This window comes from Panthera onca, chromosome F2 (assembly GCF_046562875.1).
Source record: "Panthera onca isolate mPanOnc1 chromosome F2, mPanOnc1 haplotype 2, whole genome shotgun sequence".
Classification (NCBI taxonomy): Eukaryota; Metazoa; Chordata; class Mammalia; order Carnivora; family Felidae; genus Panthera; species Panthera onca.
The window spans coordinates 4,227,205-4,239,248 of record NC_138356.1 but is presented as its reverse complement, the minus strand read 5'-3'; the positions used below and the strand labels follow the sequence as shown (position 1 = coordinate 4,239,248).

At 40.7% G+C, this 12,044-nt stretch overlaps 1 protein-coding gene and 1 long non-coding RNA gene across 5 annotated transcripts in view; both read left to right on the top strand.

Moving 5' to 3' along the window:
- The window catches only part of PXDNL (peroxidasin like), a 419,548-nt gene that overhangs the window by 262,634 nt on the left and 144,870 nt on the right, over positions 1-12,044 (top strand). The gene's annotated exons all lie outside the window — the stretch shown is intronic.
- On the top strand, positions 4,814-6,436 carry LOC144615102 (uncharacterized). The gene is made up of 3 exons (XR_013553529.2): positions 4,814-5,009; positions 5,331-5,524; positions 5,824-6,436. It is a non-coding gene; the product is annotated as an uncharacterized LOC144615102 (long non-coding RNA).

Here is a 12,044-nt window from a genome sequence, read left to right as displayed (position 1 = left end):
GAATCATAGCTTTAATCAATAACTCCCCTTTCCTCTCCAGCCTCTGGTAATCACCGTTCTACTCTCTGTAACCGTGAGTTCAACTTTTTTTTTATTTTTTTGAGTCTACATATAAGTGAGTTCATGCAATAGTTGTCTTTCTGTGTCTCGCTTATTTCACTTAACATAATGTTGTGTAGGTTCATCCATGTTGTGGCAAATGGCAGGACTAACTTCTTTTTTAAGACTGAATATTATTCAGTTGTCTGTATACACTACGTTTTCCTTATTCATTCATCTGTTGTTAGACACTTAGATTGCTTCCATACTTTGCTATCATAAATAATGCTGCAATGAACATGGGAGTGCAAATATCTCTTAGAGACAGTGATTTCATTTCCTTCGGATATACACCCAGAAGTGGAATTGCTGGATCATATGGTATTTCTAGTTTTCGTTTCTTGAGGAACCTCCATAGCGTGTTCCATAATATCTGTACTAATTTACGTTCGCACCAGCAGCGCACAAAGTTCCCCTTTCGCCACATCTTCACCAACATTTGGTTTTGTTTGTTTCTTTGTTTGTTTTGGCTTTTGATAGCAGCCATGCTACTAGGTATGAGGTGATACCTCATTGTGGTTTTGACTTGCTTTTTCCTGATGATTAATGGCCTTGAGCACCTTTTCACATACTGGTTGGCTATTTGTATGTCTTCTTTGGAAAAATGTCTATTCATTTTGCATTCCCAAGTCTTCCATTACTATTTTCTCCTTGAGGGGGTTGACCCCTTAGGTACTTTCCCAGCTATTACTTTTTGTGCTAGTAATCTCTTGATCTGCATTTCTTAATGAACTTACTCAGAGACCTGCTGCGTATTGTCATGGTAGCTTAAGCTCTTCTGTATGATTAACAACTTCTCCTCCTCCTCCTCTTCTTTCTTACTCTTTTTCTCCATTTCTTCAAATAATTTTTTTAACTTTTTTATTGAGGTACAGCTGACACACAATGCTACATTTGTTTCAAGTGTACAACATAATGATTCAGCAACTCTATACATTACCCTAGGCTGACTCCAAGTATAGCTACCCTCTGTCACCACACAATGCTATTGCAATACCATTGACTATATTCCCTATGCTGTGCTTTTCATCCCTGTGTCTTCAAAGCATTTTTCATTGCTCTTGGACTCAGATATCGCTTTTATGTTCGCCTTCATTCTACAGATTCAGTCTAGATTTTTATATCTTGCTTGGTTTCTCCTAAAATCTCAGGATTAAATTACCAATGACTTTTTGCTTGTATTTCTTTTCATCCACTCCAGATAAGAACAGTCAAATCATATATCAATATTTATACTTTCCTACGGGCCCACCCAGCTTCTTATTCCAAAGATTCCATTTCTGTTTATAAAAATGTCTCCTACTAAAATTCCGGAGTCACCTTGTATAAAAGATGCGAAATATCTTTTATAAAATATCTTTTTATAAAATATCTTTTATATTGTCCTTTAATTCTTTTCTTCCTCCTCACTCCTCCTTCCCCCATGTGCTCCCGTCTTCATTATGTGTTACTTGCAATTGGCACCTACCGGGTTATTTTTTGCCATCGTTATTTCTCCTATCTAGTTCATCCTTTGTATCTCTGTCCGATTCATCTTCAGCCACTTTCTATCTCATTAATACATAATTGCCCCATGCCACCTGCAGGGGTGAAACCAGATTCTCTCCTCTCTCGTTCTCAAGGTACTGTGTAATCTAACCTGTCAGTCATCTCTTACTTCCATACTGCATATAGTCCTTTACCGAGGTTAACGTTTTTTCTGCTATGATTTATGTTGCTTTCCCATCACTGGCCTTTTTCTCTTGTTCCTCTCTCTATAAGAGCCCCTCCAGATATGAATGAAGGTTATTTTAACATGTTCCTGACAGCTTAAATCCATAGTGATCTCTGTCACCTGCAACCAACCCAAGCACTCAGCTGTATCCCACACTTTAGAAGGCATTCTATGCTGCCTTATGCGGTGGTTGTTGCCCAAGCTTAGGTCTGGATATCCACAAGCAGTGTGCACTCATTGAGAATAGGGACTCTGATGGTCTCTGACACGCTGTAAGCACTACGCGCCCAGATGGAGTTCCAGGAGCACTCCTATGCCAATTAAATTTCAAGGTGGGCATCCACCTGTTGGGTTACCAAACCCTACAGAAGCCCTTGTTCATTTGATATGGGAGTTGACCATTATTTCTTATCTGTGCTTCAAAAAGAGTAACATGTTAAAGAAGCCTATGATAAAAGCAAAACAAGATAACTGACTGTGAAGTCAAGGGATAGCACTGTGAAGAAACTTGTCTGGGGGCACCTGGGTGGCTCAGTCAGTTAAGCATCTGACTTCAGCTCAGGTCACGATCTCACAGTTCGTGAGTTTGAGCCCCACGTCGGGCTCTGTACTGACAGCCTGGAGCCTGCTTCAGCTTCTGTGTCTGCCACTCTCTCTGTCCTTCCCCTGCTGGCTCTCTCTCTCAAAAATAAATAAAACATTTTAAAAATTAAAAAAAAAAGAAACATATCTGTAGCCTTACAGAGGTTTGTTGGGGATACAGCCTTGCCATTATATGACAATAAATTAAGGAACTAACTACACTAAACAGAAACAATCTGTTAAAGCCAACATTAATCAAAACCCAAATTATGTTTCTTTTGATTTAGCACCCAACTATAAAGGCATAGAGTGGAGAATAAAAAGAGCTCTTTGCCGCTAGCTGTTAATTTACAAGGGCTCAAAACATATAGTCATTAATATATTATTGATTAGATGCTGATCTTCTTAAACTGGAAGCAACAGTTACAATGTACTAGACTGCAATTAATCTCAGTTTTTTCCTCTGAAGCTAGTTGAAAGCCTGTCACCAGTGAGGAAAAAAACAAATCCATGTAAAACTGTCCCTGGAAAAAACATTTAAAGAGCAATTATACATATAACAATACTATCACTCATCTTTGATGTGCCGTACAAAGCGACTGTGATTAAGGGGCGCCTGGGTGGCTTAGTCGGGTAAGCATCTGACTTCAGCTCAGGGCATGATCTCATGGTTTGTGGGTTTGAGCCCCGTGTCGGGCTCTGTGCTGACAGCTCAGAACCTGGAGCCTGCTTCGGATCCTGTGTCTCCCTCTCTCTCTCTGCCCCTCCCCACCCCCTCTCTCTCTCTCAAAAATAAATAAACATTAAAAAAAAAAAGCAAGTGTGATGAGTTTTATTTTGCACTTACTGTGAAGTCAAGGGACAGCACTGTGAAGAAACTTGTCTGGGGGCACCTGGGTAGCTCATTCGGTTAAGCATCTGACTTCAGCTCAGGTCACGATCTCATAGTTCGTGGGTTTGAACAAATCTTCTGCTCTGGCTAAGAGGCCAGACCTAGTCTTAGAAACCAGGAGTGTGACAGAGTTAAATCTCAAATGGATAGAGAAGAGTTTTATTAACTGACCATTTTAGTTCTCTAAGCAATATGACACACACACACACACACACACACACACACACGTAGTTGGTTTTAAACTTGTTGACAATAAAAGCACTTTGTGCAATTATGTAATTAAATTAACATTTGCTTCATAACATACTTTAATATATGTCAGCAAATTGCAGCTAAAATACAGGATCATATTTTATTGGTGCACGTCAATGGTTCTCCACTACAGCTTCTGATAAGAATAAGCTGGAGAATTTGTGAAAAATAACAGTGACTGTGCCTCGTCCACCCCAATTAAGTCAGGATCTCTCAGAGTGGGTGATTCACATCCACATTAAAAAAAAAAAGTTTCCCTAGCAATGCTAGTGTTCCACCAGGGTTGAGAATTAGTAATGAAAGGTTACAGTAAATTGAAATGATCACCTAATACCATTCTATTTACTTTTGCATTTTTTTTCTTCAAAGAAGGAAGAGGACAAAATACACGAAAACAAAATGAAAGCTGAGTAGTTAAGACCTTTTTGATAATCAGAATATATGATAAATAGGACTGGAGGGCATCAAGCTCTATGGCCTTGATAGCTTCTAATTCTTTTCTGCGCGGGTTTTCCTGCTGAAATAGGGCCTTAGAGATATTTTAACTCTTTCAGCGCCCTGAGTGTCCATTTGATACATAATTTATACAGCCTAATCTGTACAGCACAATCTATTTCTAGTGTGATGAAACAGCTAAATCAACCCTGGCAACGTGTTAGTACCGAAGAGTGACTTATGATATAACCAATGACAAGAATAAAGATGATTGTGTGACTTCAGCCTCGTTATATCATTTCTTTGTATTTCTCATCTCATTCTGGGAAATGAGAATAATACTGTACACTCTAAGGAAGGCTAATATTTTAAAACCAATTTTACGTAGAAATATACTGGCATGGATGTCAATTTAAAGTAAGATGACGAGCCATGAAAAAAATTTTAATTATTTATCCTAGTGGATTTTCTGACTATCAGTCCTTTTACCTTAAATGGGAAATAGAAATGAAAGTATATTCTTGGAAAGAATGTAATTTCTGTCTGCTAAAGCCAAGATTCTCACAGAGACTCAGATTTAAATACCAGTGTATCTGCTCAATGGGCCAAGTGAAAATTAACTTCTTTCTAGAGTCGAGTTTACATTTCTAATCAAAAATGGCTGTGCAGTGTTTCATAATCACTTATCTACTTCATACCTTGCACGTTTTACATGAAGTTGATTCTTTGATGGAACTGTGATTGTGTTAGTCATCTCAGATGGAGTTTTATAAATATGGAATTTGCTTTGTAGAATTGCAGAGTTTTGTTTCACAGAAAGCTGTAATAATATTTTTTTCTGAGTCAGAAACATAAAGAAGATCTACCTGAAGCTGAATCAATATTCTTCCAATTGTTTCATTATTGAAAAGACTACTTCTTATTATCCCTCGGTGATGATTCTAAATTGAAGTTTTACATCCAAGTGGTTTAAAAAGTTGCTGAGAGGGTTTCCAAAACTGTTATATATCTTGATGAGTATAAAAATTGAACCAGGTGAGCACTTTAAAATTTCATAAAATTTGAAGTAAGGAAAGAGGGAAGAACTAATAGAAATATGATATCAAGACAGTCACAGTTATTCAGTGTCAGTGTGTGTACTATGTTTATATGTCTCTCTCTATATGTATGTACTATATATGTAATATATATATGTGAATAATGCTTTATTCACCCTTGCCAAAGCTCCAAAATATTGTTATTTTCTCTCATGGCAAATAGGGACGCTAGATCTCAGGGAGTTTGGGTTATGTGCCAGAAATCACACAGATTATACTGAGGGCTGTACTATACCTAAACCCTGTTCTAAATTCACAGAGAGGGGAAAGAGGAACAAAATAAACGTGAAGACTGACGTTTTCCTCATGGCTCCGAAGGACTTTAGTCACAGACGGGGAAGATCAAAATGTAACAAAACATTTAGTATGCAATTGGATAAATGTTTAATGGATGTGTCATGAGAACATTGACGCTGGGCATTCAATTTCTGAGTCAGCTTTCCAGAATCACTGGTATGTGTTCAGAACACCATTTTCCTCACCCTCTTCTCCATGCTTTGGCTTTATCTGCAGCTTGCAATTCCTTGAATGCAGTCTGAATTGATGGACATGTGTCCCTTACCTGGAATGTTCTTTTCCCCATGTCGGTGTATTTACCTAGAGACACATTCATTACAGTCTTTCAAAACATTAAACATTTTAGACTCTGCAAAATATTCTATAATTCCCATCCCTCATCAGTTGCTCCATAATCCCATATCTCCAGTGATCCTCCCCTCACTATGTTTTAAAATTCACGGTATTTTTTTCAGCACCAGATTATAAGCCCCTAAAGGACGGAAGCATAGCTCCTTTATTTGTGAATTTCCACCTCCCAGCTGCGTATCAGGCATTCAGCTAGTGCCCAATAAATGGGTTTTGAATGCACACCAATGATTGAATAGAAACATAGATTATGCCTGGGTAAGTGGGGAAAAGTCTACAGAAATCATGGTTTTAATGGGGTCTGAAAGGCTGTGTAGAAATGTTCGAGGCAAGAAGTGGCAAGGCGCTTCACACAGGTGGTAACATGAGGAAAATCATGGCAGAGATTAGTCTGGTAGGTAAGTCTGGTAGATTAAATAGGAAGGTTGAAGGGGTCAGAGGCTGAGGCCATTTCGAAAATGTAGCTAAGAGTTGTGTTATCCAGCTCTCATAGTGCAGAGCCTCAAGAACTTGTCTGCAGACTGAGCTTCAGAAACGCTGGGCTAGGGGCGCCTGGATGGCTCAGTTGGTTACGTCTGACTCTTGACTTCAGCTCAGGTCATGATCTCACGGTTCAGGAGTTCGAGCCCCGCATTGGACTCTGCACTGACAGTGCAGAGCTTGCTTGGAATCCTCTCTCTCTCCCTCTGTCTCCCCTCCCCTGTTCACACACACACTCTCTCTCTCTCAATAAATAAACTTAAAAGAAAAAAAGAAACTCTGGGCTAGCACCATGCTGTGGAGAATGTTGTATGTGAATTTTATCTTAGGTCTGTGGAGAAAGGATTGAAGCAGGGAAGAATGAGACTGGGAGCGCAGATGGGAGCCTCTGTAGGGGTCTCTCCTGAGGCAAGACAGAAGCCTAGAGAAAGACAAGGTGGTGGGGCTGAGGTACGGGTTGTTCCCGGAGGTGATTTCACCACCACAACCCAGCAAAGCAGTTACATTTAGTCTTAGCCTGGTCCTGAGATGACTCGCCAAGACGTTGAAAGAACATCCAGCCACTCAACCAACACCAAGTACTTACGGTACGCCAAACACTGTCCTGAGACCTACCACACTGTGTTTCTCTGGGGAATACAGCAATGAGCAGCAACAAAGTCCTGGCCTCATGGTGCCAATATCTCAGTTGGAGAACCAGGCAAAAACAAACACATAGGTAAAGGATTTTAAAATCCTTTCCAGTTGAGAAATACTCCCAAGCGAGGTGCCAGCCCAAGTGCACACATTTCAAAGGCAATAAGGAACATTCACCCACATTAGGAATAAAAGATTTAGGAGTTGGAAGTTATGAGAAAGATTTTTGAAGAAGCCTTTTCTGGAAAGAACTGTGTTGTGATAGTCTCATCACCAGTGGTGAAGTACAGGAAGGAATCCCTGCGAACCTGTAAGTAAGAGACCATTTCCAAAGCTTCTTTCAGGATTTCTTGCAGTTTTGAGGGCATAATGGGCTGGTGTCTCCATTCCAGAAGATCCAGGAGGTCAGAGAAAGCGGACCAGCTTCTCTGATGCAGGCGGAAAGAAGAGTGCTTGGGCTGGTGACCTAGCTTTTATTACAAGGAGTTTTCAGAGCATAAATATTATAATCCATGGCATTGGACAAGATAATTTAGGGAGTGGGTATAGATAGATGAGAAAAGCGAAATAAGAGAAAGAAAGGACTTCAGATTTACCAGTAAGGAAGATAAGTAAGGAGAGGCCGGCCAGAGACCCGAAAGGATTGGTCAGCAAAAGCAGTGTTAGATGGAAATTGAAGGTAGATTGTCTCCACTCTGGTCTCGACCTCTCAGTATTGCCTCTCTGATCCAGAATGTCATAGTATAACGCTCTAGCTAGGCTGTCCTCTTATGGTTTTAATTCTCACTAGGGAAACCTCGATCTCTCTGGATGATCTTCCCTCTTTGATCTCCATCAAAACTCTCTCCCACTGTGCCCTTTAGAATTCTGCAGCTCAATGACAAAAATGTTTCCATATCTGCAAGCTTTTCATTGGAAGCTCTACCACCTTCTCTCTTCACCTGGGATCAGGCTGTGCTTCTTCAACACTGATGTTCTAAAATCCCTGCACAGTGAAGTCTAGCACTTTCATCAGCTAACGTGACTTCAGGTCTAAAGATTTTCTTTATTTTTTTTGCCATGTATTTGTCTATTTAGCTAATGTCACACACAGTGCCTCAGATCCGTGTTTCTCAAAGCATGCTTCTGTAAAGTGTATGCTATAAAAGAGGAATTTTGCATAGTAGCAATGACTTAAAGCAAAAAAATGGGCAATGGTTGAGATCAGTGTGGAGATATGATTTTTCTCCATTTTCCAAGGACTGTACTTATTAGGTTTTCAGGTTCTCCACAGAGACGTGGAGGGTCTTACACAGCTGCCAGGGCTCAGCTTGGGCTGACACAGCCTATGTGGACAATGGACACATATAAGGCGGTGTCGTTTGTTTGAATTATTGCATCTTTGGAGGTCTAACAACCCAGGTTGATTTACGTTATCTTCCTTTATCAGTCCTGTGTATGAGAAACAATTTAGATTGTACTGTTGGAAGGTACAACCTAGAAGATTGGTGTATTACAAAATACCATAAATGCTTCACTGACCACGTCATGTGAAGTTTCACAACATAGTACTCAATCTCCTTATTAGGGTCTCAAGTTTGCATTTGGAAATGTTCATCCAGTGATGTTCCTTACATGTGTAGAAATCTGACACTTTGTACAAAATATGAAATTAATGGCTTTAAAAAGGAACGAGGACTATACTCTGGAAATATGTCACATTTGCCAATTGAACAATTGAGTCTTCTTTGCAATTCTATTCATTAACTATTTCATACAACTATCATTATGATTTTCTCTTCATACCTTTTCCTATCACATTACCTTTTGTATGTTAAAAGCTTATCTACTATGCATTTCTTTCTTACACTTCCAACCAAGATAGAAGCAATGTATTCTTTGTGCAATGCTAATATACCCATGACTTCGCAGCAACCAACTTCCTCAGTGAGAAAAACAGCTCTGTGTTCTTCAATTACTGTAAACTGGTCTATTCACGCTTGACAAGCCTTCTGTAATCCGTATATGGCTTAAATCCAGAAATAACATATAAAATAAAACCATAGCTGTGGGCACAGAGAAAACAATATTCATTTATGGGAAGCTTTGGTCGATGACCTTTCTAGTTCTCTCTGAGGTGTAAATCCCCAGGTGGCAATCAACCATGTCTGGAAATTGGATTTATGGGTTCCACTGAGAGTGCATTCCAGCCTAGAACATTTAGAGAATTAGGGAATTTTAAAGTTGATAAGAATGTTGTGGAGCCAACTTAAGTCTAACTTTTATAAGGTTTGCCTTTAAAAAGTGAATTTGAGGGGCGCCTGGGTAGATCAGTCGGTTAAGCGTCCGACTTCGGCTCAGGTCACGATCTCGTGGTCCGTGAGTTCGAGCCCCACGTTGGGCTCTGGGCTGACTGCTCAGAGCCTGGAGCCTGCTTCTGATTCTGTGTCTCCCTCTCTCTCTGCCCCTCCCCCGTTCATGCTCTGTCTCTCTCTGTCTCAGAAATAAATAAACGTTAAAAAAAAATTTTTTTTAAATAAAATAAATAAAAAGTGAATGTGAGCTTCTGCAGCCAATTTAAAACAAAAGGCAACGGGCGTATATGCATTCAAGTAAAAATGTTGTTGTCTCAAATGTTTGTGAACAGATGCATTTATAGGAAATTTTGAAACATACTGCATGTAATGACCTTTACTGGCTTTTGAGTAACTTTTATTATAGCTTCCTTCTGCTTCTTTTGGAAGAGTTTTGTTATTGACATAGTAGTCAAATGCCATGCCATGCTTACTGCCAAGCAGCCAGTAAGGTCATGCTGCTGGGTGAACTATAGGCAGGCTGCCCTAAGATGGGCCACTTTGGCCTGAAGACTATTTTGAGTTAAAAGCACTCCAAACCCAGCGGATTCAGAAGCTCTTTACCTCACCCTCAACTGCCTGCCTGTACCGGGAAGAGGACTATTGACAGAGACTCCTCTTTACCCAAGAAACTTATCTATATAATAGGACACGCTTTGTTTTTTCAAATGCCTCCTTTTGCCTTCTGGCTGGTGGCCTTTCTCCCCTTGGTATCCTCAGACCCCTCCCCTCCCCCTAGCTCCCATAAGCATCGGGTTGTCTGTCTTGGGAATTTCCATGTCTGTGTGGCTTCCCCACACACGTGCTATTAAATTTGATTGTCTCCTGTTAATCCGTCTCATGCTAATTTGATTCTTAGAAGGACCAGTTAGAAGGACGTTGAAGAGTAGAGGAAATTCTCTCTCCCAAACAGAACTAAGGACTTTTCTGATTCTTTGCCCATCCCGGCTCAGTTTCTGAGGCGATTTCTACCCAGGAAGAAGGCAGATGGCCCAGGCTCTAGCAAATCAAAGACTGGCTGGCCTCTTGCGCTTCCTCACTGCTTGCCATCTTCAGAGTCTTTTCAACTAATCTGACCCTTAAAGCCAAGAACCAGTCTGGAGGCACACAGCCTCACTTGGCTGGGATCCCACGTCGGGCTTTAGCCTGCATTAATCTCTCTTTTACCTCACCTCTCACCTGTTAATCTCCTTCTTGCATCCAGGTCCTTAACACCCCGCTAGCTACAGTTCACCATGTTGGAACAAGTCCCAGATGCCTCATGCTTCCATGAAAATTGATTTCATTTGTGTGAAAACTCTGGAGGCTGAGGGAAAGGTGGGTCATGTGTGAGGTCGTGTAAGCACAAACCCTCCCAAGATGTTCCTTTTCTCCTTAGAATTAGTCCTACCTCTCTTCCTTCTTACATGCTACTCTCACAAACAAATCTACACTTTAACGGCCTGGACAAGCACGTACTGGAATATATCCTCCCTTGTGGTTTTGGTCCTTCCAGTGACCCCTGTCTATGCCGTCTTCCTTAGAAGTCCCATGGCACATGTTCTGTCAAGTTTATTTCTGCCTCTGTCTTCACGGTCAGGTGGTTTAGTCTTTGCACTTCTCTTTAGCCTATTTCTTTCCTCTAACTTTGTTGCTTTCTTTTCTTCACAGCATGAGCTCTGAAATTTCTCCAGTATGCTGCTTTTATCTGAAATACTCTATACTTTTTCCGCTTTCAAAGTTTTAGTAGATGTGTGAAGTGTGTGCAATACCCCATTCAGGGGATTTTATGGAAATGATCTTAGAAGGAGCCATCTGACCTGATGAATATTGTCCACTGTGACCATGCCATAAAATTATGGCACATGAAGGAAATGTGAGGTCATGTCCTTATTACCTTGGGTTTAAATTCAAGTAAGTATTTTAGCAAGTAACTTAGTGAGGTAACGGGACATTGGAGTTCAGAGCTTGGAAGAAATATGACAAATGCTGTATGCTGGGGAAGGGGACATTTACTTTTTCCCCTTCTCGTGTTTCTCCAACATTTCTTCTCAAGCGTATTGTATCCTTGACAGGGGAGTGTTGCCTGCTCCACTATGGGCGTTCCTCTCCTTTCCCTTGCACTCTCCCCACAGAAAAAGGAAGAACAAATTTCATGGGCTGGCAATTTAGAGTTGCTCTGTGATGACCCGTGGTGATGGCCAGGCCAGCCCAGCTCTTTCTGTTCTCTTTACAGCTAGCCTGCAACCCGGTCGCGAAGTGGCCTTGGAGAGTGGTCTCCAGTCCTAGGGATATCTCTGAAGATGAGCTTGAGAAGGAGGACCCTGTGATTTTGATTTGGAAGCAGGCAGTTGGAGGCCCTGCTTTGGCCTCAGCACTAAACCAAGTTGTCCATTCTAGTTTTTCAAAAGAACTCTGGGAGTCACAGAATGTTGACTACATATAACAATACATACATATTTGTACATATACATATACATATATATATATACATGTACATGTGTACATGTATACATATATACATGTACATATACATATACATATACATACAAATAACTGCTTCTCAATAGGCTCTTGGTCATGTCTGTTGTATGAAGGACAGGAGTACGGGTGGTAGGCCTTGGCCAAAAAGTCCCTATGCCAAGCCCCTGTCTAAAGTTCTAAACCTTATGGATTTTCTCTGCCTCCTTTGCCCTATATTCCAATCAAATGCCATGGATATCTGCCACATTCCAGGAAATGTTAGGTGATTTTTATATATGAACTGCAGTTCTCAGCCACCTTGAAACAAGGCGTCATTTGTTCCATGTCACGAGGAGGCTAGTGATTTTCCCAACGTCACAAAGTAAGGGGTCACGTAGGGAGGTGACTACAGCCTCCTGTGCCCAAAGCCTGCGGTC